Source organism: Columba livia, chromosome 2 (assembly GCF_036013475.1).
Source record: "Columba livia isolate bColLiv1 breed racing homer chromosome 2, bColLiv1.pat.W.v2, whole genome shotgun sequence".
NCBI lineage: Eukaryota > Metazoa > Chordata > Aves > Columbiformes > Columbidae > Columba > Columba livia.
This window is the reverse complement of record NC_088603.1, coordinates 66,039,149-66,058,917: the sequence shown is the minus strand read 5'-3', so window position 1 is coordinate 66,058,917 and position 19,769 is coordinate 66,039,149. Positions and strand designations below refer to the sequence as shown.

The following is a 19,769-nucleotide window of genomic DNA, read 5'->3' as shown; positions in this document are numbered from 1 at the left end:
TATTATCCTCGTCACTGGAACTTCACAGTACTATAGCTGATACTGGCTTTTGTGATCTTTACACCAGGGACTAAAAGTAGGTCATCATTTTAAAAACAATGATACACTTGCAGCCTACATTATTTGTAAGTTCATCGTATTGCCTGCATAGCACATCTTGGCAAATCGGAAGTCAGTCATGACAGATATCTCATGTCATGGGAGAAGGTAAATGTGAAGTGCATTCAAAATTGTGTAAGAAACTCATAATAGTAAATGTATGACTTCAGGATTAATCTGTAAATACTGGTCTAAATGGTTAATATTCTAATACTTCTGATTTTTTTTTTTTTTTTTTTTTTTTAAATTTTCATCATTTCACAGATTTTAAGCTTTATTCAGTCTGGTTTGCTCTCTTAGATATTAAACATATATCTCCTTATTTTCTGACTTACAACACTGGAAGGCAATTGCATTATTCCTCTCAAGCAGGAGATGAGATGGGACATGACAAATGTAAGGAAAATTTAGTGAAATCAAAGTCTGTAATTCTAGTTTGTTGTTTTTTGTTTGTTTTGTTTTTTTTTTACTGGAAGCTAATTAAAAGAAGTCCGCCATTTTGTTAGTCACAGGGTGATTATTCCTCTTTTGGTGAGAATATGTTATTGTATGTTGAGTCTCATTAAACCCTTCTGCTTCAGGATAGTTCCATCCTTCCTTGTCAGTATTTACGGAAGAAGTCTCGGTTACCGATTTGTAATTGCTTAAAACAGAAACAGTGTTTTCATATGTGTTAACATATGGGAACTCCGATACTAAATGCCAAATAAATTAAATCTATTTATATATTTTTTTAATCTAAAAATCATTGCACTTGAGAAAATGATTCATACACTGATATTTCAGTAACTGCAATGCTACCTGGTGCCACAGTAAGCCTGCTAATTTGAGGCTTGCACGGAATTTCAGGGATATATTTTTTTCATGTGCTGTCTTGTGGTGATGTACTTCTTATTGCACTGTGTATTCAAGTTACATTGTTTACAAGGACTTCAAGAGGGGATGTTACATGTGCTTCATTTTGAGAAAAACGATGTGTTCAGTACAAACAGTCTAACAAACCTCAGTTCCAGCATGAGTACATTCTCTTGGAGGAAGCTTCTTTTCTGAGTGCTTCTGGTTGACCAGCCCATGCAAACTTATATTCATATGCAAACAATTTTTGTTAAATAAATATGACCTCCTTTATTGTTGCTTTATGTTTCTCAAAGCATTTTTTAGAATTTGCCTAACTGCTTGAATCACTTAGTGTTTCGTATCGTCAGAAGTGCAGATGTTATGGATATGAAAAATATTACAGTGTGCACAAAAGACAGAAAGGTAGTGTGACAGGCAGTGTTCCCAGGTTAAAATCTTTCAGAGGTATTTGCATGCATTTTGAATATTGACTATTCCCAGGTCAAAATCTTTCACAGGTATTTGCATGGATTTTGCATAGTGAAGCATTCATGTGCTTATTAGCTCTGCACTATACTTGCAGTTAAGAAATTTGCATATGATTTGCTTTTTGTTCAGTGAAATAAGTTTTACACAGAATTCAGTGTATTAACCTTTTTTTTTTCCCAATGACCTGTTACTGGGTAGAAGGCACTTGAAAAAAATAATCTAGTACTACTTAGCATTTTGTGACAAATGTAGGATTTAGAAGGGGACTATGACTGTGAAGTACCTCTGTCAATTAAGACATTTCAGTAACATGTATGTGTGCTGAGTGGCGTGTTTCCAGATTTGATGTCATTTGTGCCCTACAAAGGACTTACATTTGAAGAGTAATCTTCACAGCAGATGCAGAAAAAGAGATACAGGGGACAGATTGATTTGTTGTGCCATTTGTGTGTTTTTTCTTTTTTTTCTTCCTTCAATTCTTTTATTCATTTTTGCACAAGCTTCTTAGTGTTTTTGGTGCACTGATCTGTTGCCGCTTTCATGATTGATAGCATGAGCTGTCAATTTATTGTGCTCCTGAGAGTAAATTGCCATTCGTGTACAGAATATTTGCTAGTATATTAATTTTGGCTTCCTTCTGAAGCATAATCAATATTCATTGTTCTTTAAGATCTACAGGCTTGAATTGAGATTAATCAAATCCTTGAAAAGTTAATAAAATCCTGCACTTATTCCCCTAGTATATGACAACAATTGTACTCTGAGCCTGACTGTCAGTAGCCACTAACGCATTTTACTGTGAGGTGCTCTGTAGTTCCACAGCATGTGTGTAAAACTCCCACCTCTGTGCATCAAAATAATCCAACATGTGTGTGTGACTAGTCACACTTTTTGAACTGAAGTTGCTTTCAGTCAATTGTAAGTTGTGGTAACTTTATTACTTTGTTAATTTCAAGTACACTTGTTAAACAGTAACTGATTTTGGCATATTCATGTGTTGTTGTTTTGTTTTTGTTTTTTTTTTTAAGCATTTTCATAGGTCCTAATGTCCTTACCTACATCTTCATGGCATGAGTAGGTGATTTCCACTGCTCTGTCTGCTTGTATTTTTCCATGATCAGAGCGGGTCAACACAAGGGAGCTGTGCAAAGATAAAATCTATTGCAGTTTCTGAAAACAGAAATTACAATACCTCCCCTTGATTTTTTATGAAATGAAATTGACATCCTTATAGTTTTATGCTACTACTAAGTTTCATCACTGCCTCATAGTTCTATTCATATGTAAAATGGAGGTATGAAAACCTGATCTAAAGTAGAAGTATTTAGTTGTCTCAGAAATCTGGAGCATCTGATTCACACTGCAAGTTGTGTTTGAATCAAGCGTCATATCTGTTCTTATCAGTTTAATATCTGATACATCCTTGATGAGAGGACTTTATATTAAATGGATTTTGGGGTCTTAGTATTTAAATATTTTTTTCTCCCTGTATTTGGCACTGGTGAGGCCACACCTTGAATCCCGTGTTCAGTTTTGGACCCTTCACCTCAGGAAAGACATTGAGGTGCTGGAGCAAGTTCAGAGAAGGGCAATGAAGCTGGTGAGGGGTCTGGAGCACAAGTCTGATGAGGAGCAGCTGAGGGAACTGGGGCTGTTCAGCCTGGAGAAAAGGAGGCTGAGGGGAGACCTGATTGCTGTCTACAACTACCTGAAAGGAGGTTGTAGCATGGAGGGTGTTGGTTTATTAAGTAACAAGTGATAAGATGAGAGAAAATGGCCTCAAGATGTGCCACGTAAGGGTTAGATTGGATATTAGGAAAAATTCTTAATGGAAAGGGTTGTCAGGTATTGGAACAGGCTACCTAGTTACTATCCCTGGAGGTGTTTGAAAGATGTATAGACAAGGTTCTTAGGTACATGGTTTAGTGTCAGAGTTAGGTTATGGTTGGACTGGATGATCTTGAGGGTCTCTTCCAACATAAATGATTTTGTGGTCCTGTTAATATGGATAGCAGCAGACAAATGCTAAGGAAAAAGAACCCGGAGACCCTCCTTCTTCATCCCTGAACGTCAGGGATGGTCCCAGTTGTGTCACTTGGTGTTCTGTCACTAAATACCACATAACACAGGCTATGACACCAGCATGAGCAGCTGCTGTTGTGTTTCCCCCGTGCCCCCTTCCTCAGCTGTTCCAGGGCAGACCTGCTGCCTGTGTCAGTTCTCTACTGACAGGTTATCTTTTTGTCTGGTGTATTTTTTTAATATATATATATATTTTTAATCCTAGGTCAGTTATTTGGCTAATCGTGCAGCCTCCAACAATTGTGTCATTCCAGGGAGAGGATCACAGAGAAAGAGTGGAGAGCTGCTAGAGCTTGGACTGCTACTAAAGGGAAGCTTCATAAAGCTGTGCCCTAAGTCTGTTCCCTGTGTTAATTAGCTGCAACTTGTGTCTGTTTGCCAGAACTGGCCTGCCACTGTGCTGCTGGGACAGGACTGAAGCACTTCTGTAATGAATGAAATTGCTGTTTTTTCACAATGATTTACTGCCGGTGGTGATGGCTTCATATGTCTTTAGCTTAACACGCTGCACTAGGCAGAACAATAAGCTGCACTTATAAACCTGAGTTTTGCCTGCGGTTTGCATATTTTATATTTGAAAGCGTACTTAGAGTTCATAAGAGTAAGCTCAAAGAAAGTAACTTCTATTGAAATCTTATGAATTTATTATCCCTATTTAGGTGATTAACAGGAGTAAATAATAACTTTTTCATTACATTATTTGATGTCAACACTGTATGAACATCAGAAATTCAAAGTAGATCTGATTATGCAGGAAAAAGTATATTATGTAGTCTGTTGGTGTACCTTGAAGGGCAAATGTGTTTTGAAACTTATTTCAAGAGAGATAAATATGCATTTTCTCCAAGTTAAATTCTTTAACTTCTGTATCTAAGTCATTATTAATGATTTCAGAATTAGGTGTCATATCTGTAGTAAAAATGCTTTGGGAATAAGTCTGAAATTTAACTGCTCACATTTAGGAATTACTTTTGTACAGATTGATAACCATTTTTAGTGGTTGGATAGCAGTGTTCCTGGTCACATGAAGACAGTATGTCTAAAAGATGTTATCTGAAGGGAGTGTTGAAAAATGTTTCGTTGTCTTGGTTGTACTAAAAATAATTACAACAGTGAATGAGAAAACTGACCAAAATTCATAATTTCTACTGGTTTCCTCGAGTGACTCCTGTTAGTAACCATGACCAGGCTGCTTCCTTTTCCGTTCTGTGAGCACGGGAAAAGGGCCATACCCAAAAGAGCTAGATACTATGCGTTTGGTGGATTTATTTGGTTTGGGACAGTTATTAATACATTTACACAGTATCTTTAAATAGAGGCAGATTGAATGGTGTCATAGAAGGCAACATTTGACAACAGCAGGATCAGCATAAACACAAAGCTCTGTCTTTAATAGTGACGGTATTCTTTGGAATAGACCTTGCTTTAAATTTCTTCTCAGGTGCCTGTAGGCTTTGTGTTTAAAGCCTCTGGACATCACAGCTGTACTCAGGTAGTGTTTTGGGAGCTGGTTCATGCTTCCTTACCTATGCTGTCATCTTGGCATTCTTGAACTATGGTGGTGCAAAGTGTCGATAGAAGATGAGGGACAAGGACCTGTACCAATCTTCCTTGTATACTGCTTCCTTGTCTGAATACTGTCCTAGGAATTAAAAGTTGTCTCACCTTTTAGAAGATGTGGCAAGCTCTCTTTTACTCTCTTGTACTGTGTAAAATTTTAAATCTGATGGCAGAGAAACTGAGCAGGATTTTTAAAGTTAATTAGGTAGGTGACTTCATCTTCACCACATAGACCAAACATGTATTGTGTATTTTAGTGTTACAGCTCATTTCTCTTGTGGAGTGAGAAAGATACAAATAATCATCTCCTGTGTCATGCTGTGGCTGAACGTGGCTTTGTGAGCGTTACAGACACCTCAGTCTACTGAAGGATATCTGGTTTCTGGCTGATGACTCTGGTGCAAGAGCAGAGGCAACATGTGTTGTGTTTGTAGGTGGTTTTGTTTTAAAATACTGGGCTGTCTGGGATCTGTTTTACAAGCAACTTGGACATCCAGACTGTGGGAAGAGAGTAACAGTACCCTTGAAGGCTGTCTCTGTATATGTTATCTCTCTGAGTCAGAACCCTGTGACTGAGATTTGCTTTTTTCAGTGGTGTTTACCATCTTCTCCTTGAGGCTAACTAGCTGTTCTGTTTTTTATTATAGGTATATGATTGCAACTATCTTTTAATCAGTTCTATAGCTTTTAAGGCTTGTTTTACATTGTAGAGATGTAATTGAAAGTATTATTTAAGTATTACTCTAACCGCTCATGCTTATAACCCTCTAACGTATAGGTAATTAATTTTGAAATGAAGAGTTTCTTACGTGGTTTATAATGTATGGTGTACGTTAGCACAACTTCATCTATGGCCAAATGAGTTTCTGCAACTTCAGTGTTTTACTGTTGGCTAATGTAGCTGCACATCAATTTTCTGATGGCAGCAGGCTACGTACTTGTGTCTCTCCATCCTTTTCTGCTTGGGTTTACATCTCCTTGACTGGGAGATCTATTTCTAGATCTGCTTTCTAACTTGCATCTGTGATACAGTCTTCATGGAAAATTCATTGCCTATGACAATCTAAGCCAATCTCAGTTTGGTAAACAGTTGTCCCACATTCCCCCAGCTGCAAACTGCCTGCCTGCACTGATCACTGGATGTACATAAGCCCATGGCCCTGATGGGATGCATTCACAAGTGCTGAGGGGGCTGGCTGATGTCATAGCAAGGTCTCTCTCAGTAATCTTTGAAAGACTGTGGCAATTGGGAGAGGTGCCCAATGACTGGAGAAAAGCAAATGCCACTTCTGTCTTCAAGAAGGGGGACCCAGGGAACTACAGGCCAGTCAGCCTCACCTTGATCCCTGGGAAGGTGATGGAGCAGCATCCTGGAAGCTGTTTTCAGGCATATGGAGGACAAAATGGTGATTTGGAGTAGTCAGTGTGGTTCCACCAAAGGAGAAGTCATGCTTGACCAACCTGATAACCTTCTACAATTAAATGACTAGCTTGGTGAATGAGGGGAGAATGGTAGATATTGTTTACTCAGGCCTCAGTGAGGCTTTTGACACTCCTATAGTATCCTCATGGAGAAGCTGATGGAAGCATGGGCTAAGTATGCAGGCAGTGAAGTGCATTTAGAACTGGCTGAATGGCTGTGCAGTGGACCTTTGCAGCAAAGAAGGCTAATGGTAACCTGGGCTGTATTAGACAAAGTGTTGCCAGTAGGTCAATGGAGGTGATCCCTATGGTGATCACTAGTGAGGCCTCACCTGTTGTGCTGTGTCCAGTTCTGGGCTCCCCAGTACAAGATAGACATGGACATAGTGGAGAGAATCCCACAATGGACCACAAAGATGTTTAAGGTACTGGAGTGTTTCTCCTATGAGGAATGGCTGAGAGAGCTGGGAGGGACGACTCAGCCTGGAGAAGGCTCAAGGGGGATCTTGTTAATGTTTATAAATACCTGAAGGGAGGGTGCAAAGAAGACAGAGCCAGGCTCTTTTCAGTAGTGCCTGGTGACAGTACCAGAGGCAATGGGCATAAATGGAAACACCAGAGGTTCCATCAGAGCATCATGAAACACTTTTTGCCTGTGAGGGGAACTGAGCACTGGCACAGGTTGCCCAGAGGGGTTGTGGAATCTCCCTTCTTGGAGATGTTCAAAAGCCGTCTGGATGTGATCCTGGCCAACTGGTTCTAGGTGGCCCTGCTTGAGGAGAGGGGCTTGCACCAAGTGACCTCCAGAGGTCCCTGCTGATCTCTGGCCTTTGTGATTTTAGCTAGTGTTTAGCCATGGGGCAAGTTCTTATGCTGGTTCTTCAAACATTGCTGCTTCATAATATGGAATTGAGATTGAAAGATCTGTTTATGCTCTGTCAAAGTAACCACTGTAAACTAGTCCAAGTATTGTGTGGTAATTGAGCTCCCTGTGATTTATGCAATGGTGTGGCCAGCCTTCTCAGGCCTCTGAAGTAGCTGGGTTAATGGTAGTTGAGTGGTCTGTACAACCTTGTATTTATAGTCTTAGGAAGAACAGTGCAAGACTTGGCCCGGTCAATTTTGAGCTCTGGTCATGCTTGTCATGAAAGCAATTTTCTCTGAATATTTTAGCCATGTATTATAATAAAGTGGAAATAGTTCTGCAAAACATGCTCAAAATATCCTACAGCAAATATATTCTACAGCGAAAAGTAAACTTTATTTCAGCAAAACTTCCCATTGTGCCTTTTCCTTTCAAGTCTTAGTACTGATCAGTATTTTTTATTAGGTTCCCCCATTACTGCAGATTTAGATTTTTTTTATTCTGTTCTTTAGTGATGTTTTAAGTATGCTTTAAAAAAACACATGGTTTCATCAACTGATTTGAAGTGTGTATTTTGCAGCCCTTGTTCTATTTTGGAGCAGTGTATGCTACAACATCACGTAACCAGCCAGTGACAATCTTTTGTTTCCTGTACTGATCAGGTTTTTTCTGACATAGGGGTTTTGGTTCCTTTTAACCCCTTAGATGTCTCACTGTGGCAGAATGCTGTCATATTTGGGTAAAATGGCAATGTTTGTAATGAGGTGCATGTGGAAGCATTTATGTATTTTTCCTACAAAAATCTTAGGCAGCGGAGAGACTCTAACTACCAAGTGTTCGATGTATTGTTAGTGTGCTACACCTGTCCTGGGATCTTTGACAAGCATCTAAACCAGGAATGTTCTATTTGTATATGATTGCTATGGGAAAGAAAGAATGTTGATGAAGAATACTTACCTAGCAAATGGCAACTTGAACTTTAGTATTCAGTGTATTATAGCTTTGGTCTGAATCTAAGAGTTTAACTTTTGCAGTTTGCTCTAAAGTTGGTATGCACTTATGTGACACGAGCTTGGTATATATGACTTAGAAATCTTTTCATTTAAACCCAAGGATATGTTTCTTGTCTTATGCCCATTAGCTCTTCCATTTGTTGGGGGACAGAAAGGCAAATATTTGTTTTGGGATTCAAGAAGCCATTTATGTTGTCAGAAGTAATATCATTTGATTTGTAAAGTGTATCCTTGACTTCTGTCACACATTATTCTGTAATGTATTATAACCTGATGTCATGTATTTGGGGGGCAGGGGACAGATTATCTGCAGCAAATACCAACCTGTTCTTGACATTTGTGAGCTGGTTCATTAATCAACCGAACCGCGTACTCCTATCTCAGCAGCTCTCTAGCACCTTAAATATTAATTTCAAATGACAGAATGGCAACGAGAATAGGAATAAGGTTTTAACATTATGTCTGAGACAGTTCCTCATTTTCATGTATAAATAGCTAAACACTGGTTTTAATCTAATCATATTTCGTACATTTTTAAAGGCTGCTGTATCTTTTTAGGATGCTTTCTGACTTGATGAGTTTTTTGTTCACCCTGACCAGATGAAACTACTTGTTTTGTGAGGAGTCTTGGTGGCTGTTCCTATTTTTATTTTGGTTCCAACGTGGTTAATCACCTTTGAAGTGCTAATTTGGAAGATACACCCCGTAGAACTCTTAATAATCCGTACAACATTTATGGGTAAGGCTAATACTGTTATATTAGACAATGAAGTGTAGTTGAGGAAGCAGATGTGCTTTTGGATATACAGATGCAAGCTCTGAAATAGGTAAATAGAAATGGAGGACTTGGGGACTTGGATGGTGTCTGATCTGGCTTCAAAGCTGATGAGCTGTCCCACCTGGGTGTGGTTACAAGGTGCAGTGGGGTGGCTGGTTTGGCTTTTCTGCAGTGTGCAAGGATACTCTGTTAGACAGGCATTGCTGGCCAACAGTTCTGTTTTAAATCTCTGGAAATATTGCTGGATGCTAGGTAGCTCAATGTGGTGATGAAATAGAGTTTTAGGACTTTTTTGAAGAGTCTGCTGATTCTTGGGGGTGCTAAAAGTCCTTAGTTCTTAAAAAATTCTCAGAAACTTGCTTCCTGAGGGAATTCCTGCAAACTCTGTTTTTAGTAATCTGTATCTTGCCATTCCTCCACGTAATACTTCCCCATATAAGGTACTTCTTAGATTTGTGAAACCCATGTGCTTTATATTCGTTTGTGTTTATTCAATTTCTTGAGAGGTCTGGTGGTCAAAGAATTAATTTCCCGTTTTCTTGCAGATCTTTCTGTCCCTCTTACTGTATCCTCAGTGGCAGGACTATTTTTGCAAGTACACATCTATTGATTCCTTAGGTGAAATTTCCCATTGGTCTTGCATATTTTAAACACTACCACATTCAGTTGTTCATCATTAGTTCTTAACTACAGCGATAATGCATAAGTTGTCCCCTAGTTGTCCATATATTTGTAGTGTAGTTCTGCAAAGTCTTTATGGTAGTGCTTTGTATTAGGAGGCTGGGAACACTAAACTTGGTGCTGTGTGTTAGGATACACTTCGAGCAAAACCAATGTACTGAAAAATATAAGCTGCACATATTTTCAGTCTTTTTGCAGAATTATTTAATGCATCGGAAAATAATATAAAACTAACCGAAGACAATACTCTGGCGAATGGTTGTCTCTGGTGTGGCAATACTTGCATAAAAATAAGGAAGGATTTAAGGACTTCCTCTAGAATTTTTCTTTTAAATGCAGTTGCAGCTTCTTTTAAGGGATAAAAAACCAAGCCAAAACAAAAAAAAACCCCACAACAAAATAACCAAACCCAACTGAAAATGACCCTACAGCTTATATTGGAGTTTACATCTACACTGTCATGTTGATTATTTGTGCTTATATTATTATTATTTCCATGTATAGGCAACAAATATAAAATAATTGATGACTTGGCTAGGATTACTTCTGTTTAGTAAAATTCTGTTAATATTTTCAGGCATGGTAAAAAGACACTGAACATGCAATTACCAAATAAATAGGGAACCAAAAGCAACTGGAAGACTTTGGTATCATATGATTTGCAGTGTATTATTAAAATTAAGTAGTAAACATTCGTGAATAGTGACTTTTTGAAGGAACAAATGACACTGTTTTTTCAGAGGCATTAGTGTTAAATATGCACCTGCTTGAAAGAGATGTAATAATTTTTCTTATTTGATGTAGTCATCCTAATAGTGCGTATCACTTTTGCTTCTGTAGTACAATAGAAAGCACTTATGTGTATGTTGAAACTGAAATCTTCCAGTGAAACCAAGGGTGTGATGTACAGAATAGTTGGATTTGACAGAGATCTTATGGACTTCAGTTTGCTAGCAAATACCCAACCCTTCATACTTCACAGAAGACTCCTGTGTGTCAGTGGAAGGGGAATATTATGCTTGACCTTTGCTTGCTTTAGTAAATGGATTTAAGTAATATTAAATTCTGCCACTTAACTATCTGTTTCACTAATCATCTGTTTCAAATGGATTGGTCAGTAAGCATGCCTGTTTATTTATTCTAGTGCCACTTTTTCTAGTCTTTAATTTTGTGCAGGTTTTATTGCAGATAGTAACATGATTAAAGAAGTGTACCCCTCCGTGGTTCTATTGTGTGCTTCCTAAACCTTGTTTTAAGCTGAGTCTTCTTCCTTCATAATTTCAAACAGGGGTCCTGCGAAAATTCAGAGGCTGTTGGTGTCATCTTTGATGTATTTTTGACACACAGTTACTGCCCATACTTAATTTAAATCTTCTGCCTGAGTGTAATGATGAAAGATCTGTACCTTTTTAGTGCATGCCTTAACTTTCTGAGTAGTTTAAACCTTGAAAGAATTTCTTGAAGTTATGGCCTGTCTGAAAGAACAGAGGCCTTCAATAAACTTCGTCAAACAGCTAGATCTTTTGATTAGCCATTAAGTGTCTCGAAATATTGTTTAAAAACGCAGAAGAAGCACATCTGTAGTAATTACCGATAGAACTTCAAAAATGCTGTGTGTTCAGAAAGTGAAAAAAAAGTCAGCTGTTTATTTTCTGACACTTAGTAAGGTTCTAGCTTTAATATGAGATTTTTTTTTTTAAGGAAAAAAGTTAAGTATATGTTATGCTGTAAAAATAGAGTGGGGAACAGAAAGAGAGGAAGTCATTCAGAGTCTAATAATTTATTTGTCATAAGTGCTGAGTACTGCTTTTGAAAGTAAGTGTAATGCTGGATCTCAAGTTCCTTAGGAAAAAGAGTGTGTTATAAGAATCTTGACTCTGTTAGGAGCTGCAAACATTTGGTTTTAAGTAGTTTGTTTGTTTGTCTGTTTTTGCATTTTTTTCCAGTGTCCAAAAGCTTGATTTCTTCAATCTGTCTGTTGTAGAATGATCTTGTTTCTACTTCATTACATGAGCTTACTTGTGAATAATTAATATGCTTTTGGATAGGACATTCTTCAGGACATTATGTCTGTTATCTTGAGTGTTTGCTTTGGTCGGAGGATTTAATTGTGCTTCATGTGTGTAAGTAATCACATTTATTGGGGAGTTCAGACTGTGTGCAGATTAAAAATAAAATACAGCAACTGTAGTAATTATTTTAATGATCCTGCACCAATTGAGAATTTAAGGATTATACAGAATGTGGCAAATATATATGGCTCAGCATGAGGAATACAAATAAAATTCAGTTCATTTTAAACCAAAGCATAGCAATTCACTAGAATGAGCATTTGTAGTGCTGTGAAAATGGATCTGCTGTAGATCATTCTCTGTTTGTAAGAAAGGTAAAAGAAAAATCCTACTTGGTTTGAACCCAGTTGGGGCAAAAGCTGTATTTTCAATTTTTTTTTCCCCTTGCAAGTAAAGCAGAAGTTGTTCAGAAAACACCACTAGGGGGTGGTTCCCAAATTAGTGGTTACACTGGACTGGCAGCTTTGGTGTGAAATTGGGAATTGGCTGTCATTGACCAGATGGGGCCCCCAAGTCTCCCTCTTGGCGGCTGGGCTGCCCAGAGGGTCCCAGGCTGTGCAGGCTTCTGGGTTTGGGGGCAGCTGGTGGCTTTACCTTCTGGCTGGGGATATGGGTTGTCTGGAGAGTCCAGGGGAACTGAGATCACTTTGTCTGGGGCAGTCTCAGAGCTGCAAATATTTGGGGCTTATCTCAGGGCTCCCAAGATCTGAGTTTCAGACATGGAGCTTGGACTAGAAGTTCTCAAAGTCTGCTGATGCTCTCGGAACCGAAAGTGGGATTTCTTACCAGGAGACGGTGGGAGCCCTGGCACGGTTGGGTTGTTGTGGGGTGGTGCGCCCTGAAAGCACGTGGGTTTTAGATGGGTGACCTGATAAAGGAAGCTTTGGAGTGGCAAAAGTACAGGAACCTCTGCAGTCAATTGGATGCTTTTTGCAGTTTTACAGCTAGTAGATTTTGGCAAAATATATCTTTTCAAAGCCACTTCCAGCATTGTGTGTTAAGTGCCAGATGATTAATGGAAAATACATTCCGTGTGTTTGCAAGGCCCACTGATGATTAATAGCTACTAAAAGCCTGTAACAGATGAAGTGCTGTGGTGTCTATTTTGTTAATATACAATTAATGTAAGTTTGGAAACAGATCTTTTTTCTCTTTTTAATCCATACTTCATGGAAACTAGGGAATTTCAAACAAACTTTTTTTTTTTCTTTTGGTGATAAAAGGCCTGTTATCTTTAACAAGAAACATTGACAGATTATATCCAGAATATAACAAATACTGTGCTTCTCAAATAGGAAAAAGTACAGTTGGATTAGTCCTGGGGTGGTAGTGCTTTTAGTGATTTTATTTCCTGGATTTTCTGTCAGTGCTTTTGTTCCCTCTTCATTACAGTTGCCCCTTCCTCACTGTTACGTGTATGTACCCTCTCTCCGTCATTGCATCAGTTTTAACTGTGGAGGTCAGTGCTTATACTGTTTGTTCGGTTTGTGAAATAAATTATCAAAAGTGACTCTAGATATCTATTGATGCAAGTCTGTGGTTAATATTTTAAAGTACAACCAGACACTTCTTTCTGTGTGGGTATCAGTCAGTTGTCCATACACTTCATACAGCTCACTCCAGCCTCTGCGATTCCTCGGCCAGGAGAGGAGGAGTGTTCTCTTAACTGGATCTGTCCGAAAGCATCGTGATGTCTCCCAGAGTACTTGCTGTCAGATGAAATTCTATGGTAATTGTAACGGTTTTTCATGTAATAGTGTTCTTATGAATCAGAGTTAAATAAAAATAAAGGATGTTGTGAGGTTTCTTTTCTCTGGCATTTGGAAGAAATTCAATTTTAAATTTTGTTTTACATCAAGCATGTTAATTGCTGCACTTACCTTTAAAAGAAAACGAGGATGCAGCCTTTTTTTCCCCACAGTTAGAAGATGAGTCGCTGCTGGATATTTGAAGTACTTGTAACTTCACTGTCATCATTTATTTTCTATAAGAGAATGGCCATTTGAGCAGTAGGCAGGGTGCTGTTTATATTGCTATACATACTAAACATTAAAAAAGAACTTAGCTGTATTGAGCTTATGTATATAGAGCTTCACTTCAAATTGCAGCCTTGGTGGCTAAATTCTCTGTCAACAGAGCTTTAAGTAGATGTTGGCAGAGGGCTGGTGTGACTGGGGATGAGGGCAAGGTGGAAATGTGAACTTATTGTCGACTCGTCGTGACTTTGTCCTCCTGGTTTTGGAAGTAGAACAGTAGTAAATGGTTTCATCTGAGTTTAATTTTAGTAGGAAGGGCTTAGAGCAGGACCTTTAGTGCTTTGGTGGTTAACTTTTGTGCTTTATACAGGTTGATGTATGGATGACCCTGAAATGGTAGGTGAAAGCCTGGGGGCTGTCTGCTCGGCCTGTGCTTGTGGGGGAACTTGGTGGTTCCACGTGTTTTGTAGCTGGGGCCCTGGGGTGTGTGATCCGTGCTGTGTTTGTGGGCTGAATTACCAGACTGGATTTCAATTTAGAAAGATCCTGACTGCTAAGCTGTGCTGATGACCCTAAAGCTGAGTCAATACCTGTATTTCTGTGTCTTGCTGAACACATCCTGACAAGGTGTCATTCACAGGTGATGTTTTATTTCTTCTCCTCACCCAGAGAGGTCTGTTAATGTGCTTGTAGGTTGTGCTGTTTTCTTCGAGTTACTGTTTCAAGGCCGAATGAAATAAATAAGACTAGTTACAAACCAATACCCTGCACCTTCATGAATTAGAAGTAGGTGGTCCAAGCTTCCCATGTAATTATGGACATTCTGGTGTCCTCTTGCCACTGTACCACTTCCCTTTGTATCTAGCAATGTTTTATTCATTTCTATTAGGCCTTGCCCTTCTGAAATGTTGAAGAGATCAAATAGCTTATGTCTTCTCCTCTTGGATGTGACCATTACTCTTTAGCAAATGGTGGTTATGACCGTGAACATTTTTGCTTTTGTATATTAACAGTATAAAAAAAATGTTGCTTGCTTTTGGGTTTTGGCTTTTTTTTTCTCTTAAGGTTTACCACTAGGGTTCACCAAAAGCTTTCTAAAAAGTGATGTCAGTATCAGGCAGTTGAGTGGATAATGTGCCAGAGTTGGGTGGATTGTGTGACTTGTATGAACTCAGTATGCTATTTTTAAAATTCATTTTTGAAAGCAGAGAAAAGGTAAATTAGAAACTATGTGCTAAATGAAAACAGCTGTAAAGACAGTGAAGTAATAAGATATACAAAGATACTGATCATGGGAGATACCAGATGAAACTTAAGCCATCAACATGGAAAAAGAGAAATTTGTGTGAAGATGCCTCTCACAGTACACAAATGTAAAATAAATTGGGGATAACTACAGACCTTGAAGTCTTAAAAGTAAGATAATGAAGTATCCTCAGTCTATTGAAAGTAGAAACATAAAAATGCCTTCTGAATATCTTTGCTATTTTGAGCTGTGTAGTGACATGGAGATGTTCTGTTATTCTTTACCTTGCCTTCAAAGTAGAAAAGATAAAGGTAAACCCAGCCAAAAGAAGAACATTCCCAGTGTGGAGCCTGGGGCAGAGGAGAAGATGACAGCCCCCAAAAAATGACTCCTTATGGTGTTGGCCTATGGGGCTCTTCCAGCTCATCCCCTGCGTTTTGCTTGAAGGCAATGGAGAACTTCTGGACAGCAACTGTGCACTCTGAGAGTGCAGCTCCCCCTGCCATAACACGTCACCATCGCTTCTTGTGACAGTGCTTGAAACCTTGAGTTATCGCTTCCAAATAAGATGAGAAAATGGATCCTCACACACACCTACCTTCTCTTGTTTGTCTAAATGATCACTTTTTTATTTTGGGGAGCTGCTGTTCCATCAGATAATACATGCAAGGTGTCTCAGACTCTAGTGTTTGACTCATTTGTGCTTGATGAAATCAGACCACTCTGGGGCCAGAAAGCTACAATTCTCTATGCAAAACTGGTACACTTCAACTGCTGGCATTTGGAAATGCTGTTGAAAGTTTCAAAATAGGCTTGTCTCAGTCTATGCAGCCTTATTAGTAATGAAAGAATATCTTCTGTGTAGTGTGGTTTTGTTGTTTTTTTTTTTTAGGAGCCTAACAAAACTTGCACTCTTGCAAGAATAGTAGTTAAACCTTGCAACCAAAATTGGGGAGAGACAGTATAGAAAAAAATCATGTGTGAGGCTGTAATGAATATCTCTGTATTGGTACAGAGATACTCAACCTCTTTAAGGGACTGCTCCGAGTGGCTGGTGTCATGGTTTTTGTCTGTCCTCACCTCTTCATGTAGTTAGATGTTGTTAGATACTTCAGGTGCGTAGGCAGGTAAAACGTAATGGAGTGAATGGATAGTGAGACAGCACAGGGGCCCATAACTACCATAGTAGCTGCATGGGCTGATGTGTCTGTTCAGTAGGAGCCAGGGCATGGAGAAAGGGCAGGAGGGGCTGGGATGCATATCCTCACATCTGCTTCTCCTCAGTCTTTCATTTTTTTCCTGGTGCATCTTCGCTTTCTTCTCCCATGAACAGGATTCCTTCCTATTCTGGACAAACAAGCCAAGAGGTGGAACTGTTGGTTTGTCTTCCAGGCTTGTAGGCAAAGCATAATGGAAACCTCTTCGTGGGATTTTGTGAAGAAGCTTGCACTGCTGATTGCTGTGCTGCATCTGCCTATGGTGTGTGTGAAGAGTGAACTTTAATTTCCGCTGTGCTCAGTCTGGATCTTTCACAAGCACTAAATTCTGTTGATAATCTGAGCTGGGGATGATGGCTGCGAATTAACCACAGCAAAGGCTTATCTGGCTGCTGGGCATGGTACCTTAAGCCCATATCTCCTACTTTTCAGAAAACTGATAAAGTAGCAAATAGATGAGGTGCGAAGGTAGTTCTGAGAAAGTCAATAAATAGCCAGAAGCTACAATTTAATAAGTGTTTGGACATATCTGGCTCAAATAGCTTATATATTTTAACTCTCTTAAAAGTGATAAATGGAACTTAAATCCATATTCCCTGTGGCATTAGGTATCAGGAGAAATAAGTGGAAGCAAGGCATTTGCAATCAATAAATTGCTTCTAGGTACAAATTAATGCAAACAGAGTTTAGAGAAAAAAAGATTGTGAAATAGATACAGGAATAAAATTTAGCTTTAATTTGCAGACTACAGCAAAACCCTAATCCTGGCTCTTGTGAAAATGAATGGAGATCAGGAAGTTACAGCAGCGAGAAAGTTCAGTGCCGTAGGCCAACTTGAACAGGAATAGGTGTACTGAAAGAGTAAGAAAATGTGGAGCAAAGCTGCTCTCTAGGTTAACATTATGCATTTATGGTCTCATTGAAGGGATTCAGTTACCTAAGATCTGTTTTATATTACACCTGAAATGAAGGAAAGGTTCTTTCTCATTTGCATGGGATTTTTGCTTTACTTGAGAATCATCTTCTTCACTGCATTGGGCTTCCTTTGGTTGGACATACTTGTGGCTTGCATGGGCTAGAAGTGCAAGAAGCTTCACCGAGTAGGTAATTAAAGTGATGCTATTGCATATTTTTAAAGACCTTTGGTTTCTGTCTGCTGTGGCTAGCCCAGCAGGTTGTTACGTGGGTGCGTGATAGGACTGAAGCAACCCTCAATTTATATTTCCTTCTTTGTTCCCCAGAGACATAGTGAGGGAGCTGTTAACATTTAATTAGCTCTGCAGATAGAAACATTTAAGTGAGGCTTGTCAGAGCGTGACACCTGAGGGAGATTAAAATGATCTTCCTGGGGCAGATTCCAGTCAGTCCTTGATTCTGAAATATTTATTATGGTTTACAGCAAATTCATATGGAATCATATGACATGTACAGAAAACCATAAAATTTTCTTTTTTCCCTCACCTGTGGTTTTTGCTGTCAGCATACGAAATTAGCTGTTTATGCTTGACTACTGTGTTTTTCAGTACCTTAACATACATTACAGTGCGTGATTTTTCCAAATAAATAGTTTAGGAAACATTTCTGCTTTACATTGTCTTGCAAATCTCAACAGCTTCAGTTTCACTTAAGTTTTACCAGTTATTTAGAAACTTTGACCTGTAAAACATAATAAAATCCTCTTAATTACTTAGTCATAAGTAAGCTTTCTTCTGAGACTATAGATAAAGCAAGTGGAGATTTCTAAAGTGTTTTACAGAAAAGGAGAACACAGTTGTTTTTTCAGTCAGCCCTGTGAAAACTAGAGCTTCTTCTCAGGCTGGCACATCAGCTGTCATCTTCCAAGGCGGCAGTTAGACTTAAGTAGATGCTCTAAGACACATCTGCAAGAGTTGTGCTTGAGTGCTCATGGTGAGTTTGTAGAACTATTGTTTTGTTTGTTTGTTTGTTTTTAACCTTATCCCATAGAAAATATTCTATTTATTCTGATGTTCCGTGTTTTCTGCTGATTTGCTATGCTACCCAAGTTGCTGAAGGGCTGTTTTTTGGGGATGCTTTAAAACTTGTTGTAAAAAACTTAATTATCTGGCCTGTAAATTATGCAGGCTAAAATAGCATGTGTATATGGATCTAGGCAATGGCTTTGTGTTCAGGAATAGGCCTGCAGTCAGAAACAACATGGCTAGGGTCCTGGCTTATTTGCATAGATATCCAGTGTAGTTTGATCGAATTACAGAAACTCTGAAACTACGTGGCTACAGTTATAAGATTAAAAGGAATTGGTGTGAGGCTGGGTGCATATTTAATATGTGTGTGTTGAAGGTAAATCAGTTAATATTTGCAATGTGTTTTGAAATTTTAGTTGCATGGTATTGTGCAAGACTTTTGTTGGTGGTTGACTTCAGACTTGGTGACTAAGATAGGAGCAATCAGTCTGTATTTGCTCATTTGGATAACTCTTGTGTTTTACCTATGAAGCTGTGTGAGGAGTACAAAGAGACAAAAAAGCACTGAATCATACTGTGTGCTATTTCTGGAAGATCAAGCAGGCTTAAAACTTAGAGGAGGAGGAGGAGTTGCTGGGATTTTTCCAAATTCTGTCAACAAAACAAATTCTACGCGTGTTAATCATCAGAATGAGTCGTTGGAGTTATTTGTATGTTGTTGTAGTGGAGCCTGGCTAAAACAGGCTACTTGACCTTGTTTCTAATGTAGTGGGACTTTCCCTGTGACATTGATAAATCACTCATTAGTACTCTTCATATTGAAATTATTAACACTGATCATAAGTCTTCAGTGAAGGGAAAGCAGCACTGGACTGTTAGAATGCACTGAGATGGCACTTGTGCTAAAGAGCAGGATGGAATGTCCACCTTAGGGCACCGTGCGATGGCACCTGCCTCTCCTGCTACCCAGAATAATTTGGGAGCCTCAGCATTAGGTGGTCTCATGCTGCACAGACCCTGGCTGTGCTTTGGCTTTCTGCTAGCTCACCTCTAAGCTAGCAGTGAGATTTCTCCTCTCTTGTTTTAAGGTCTTGTTTTGTACAATGAATAGTTGTGTTATCCACTCTTCTCAAAGCTGTGAAGTGTTTATTTTGAAGGAACGAGCTAAAATTCAGGCTTCCTTTTCCACCTTTGGCGTATAACACTATGTGCAGGAAGACTATTGACTACTTGATATCAACAAAGAGCCATGGGAAAAAGGCAGCCCATAAACTCATGTCATGTTGGAAGAAGCTTTGTTTAGGACATGTTCATGGATCTACACTCATAGAGAGGGGACTTGTCCGTTAAGGTGTGTGTCTGGGGGGTGTTTGACAAAACAAGTAGAGCTGTACAATGTAGAATAAAATCTAGCACAAATTCCAATGTTTGTGGCACATGGCACTGTACCCAGGTTGAAGATGGATGTAACTGAACTATGTGTTTTGTT

General features: G+C 38.9%; 1 protein-coding gene and 1 pseudogene across 4 annotated transcripts in view; both read left to right on the top strand.

Moving 5' to 3' along the window:
* The window catches only part of CDKAL1 (CDK5 regulatory subunit associated protein 1 like 1), a 416,136-nt gene that overhangs the window by 44,496 nt on the left and 351,871 nt on the right, over positions 1–19,769 (top strand). The window lies entirely within an intron of this gene.
* Positions 2,774–2,941, top strand: LOC135578902 (U2 spliceosomal RNA; annotated as a pseudogene).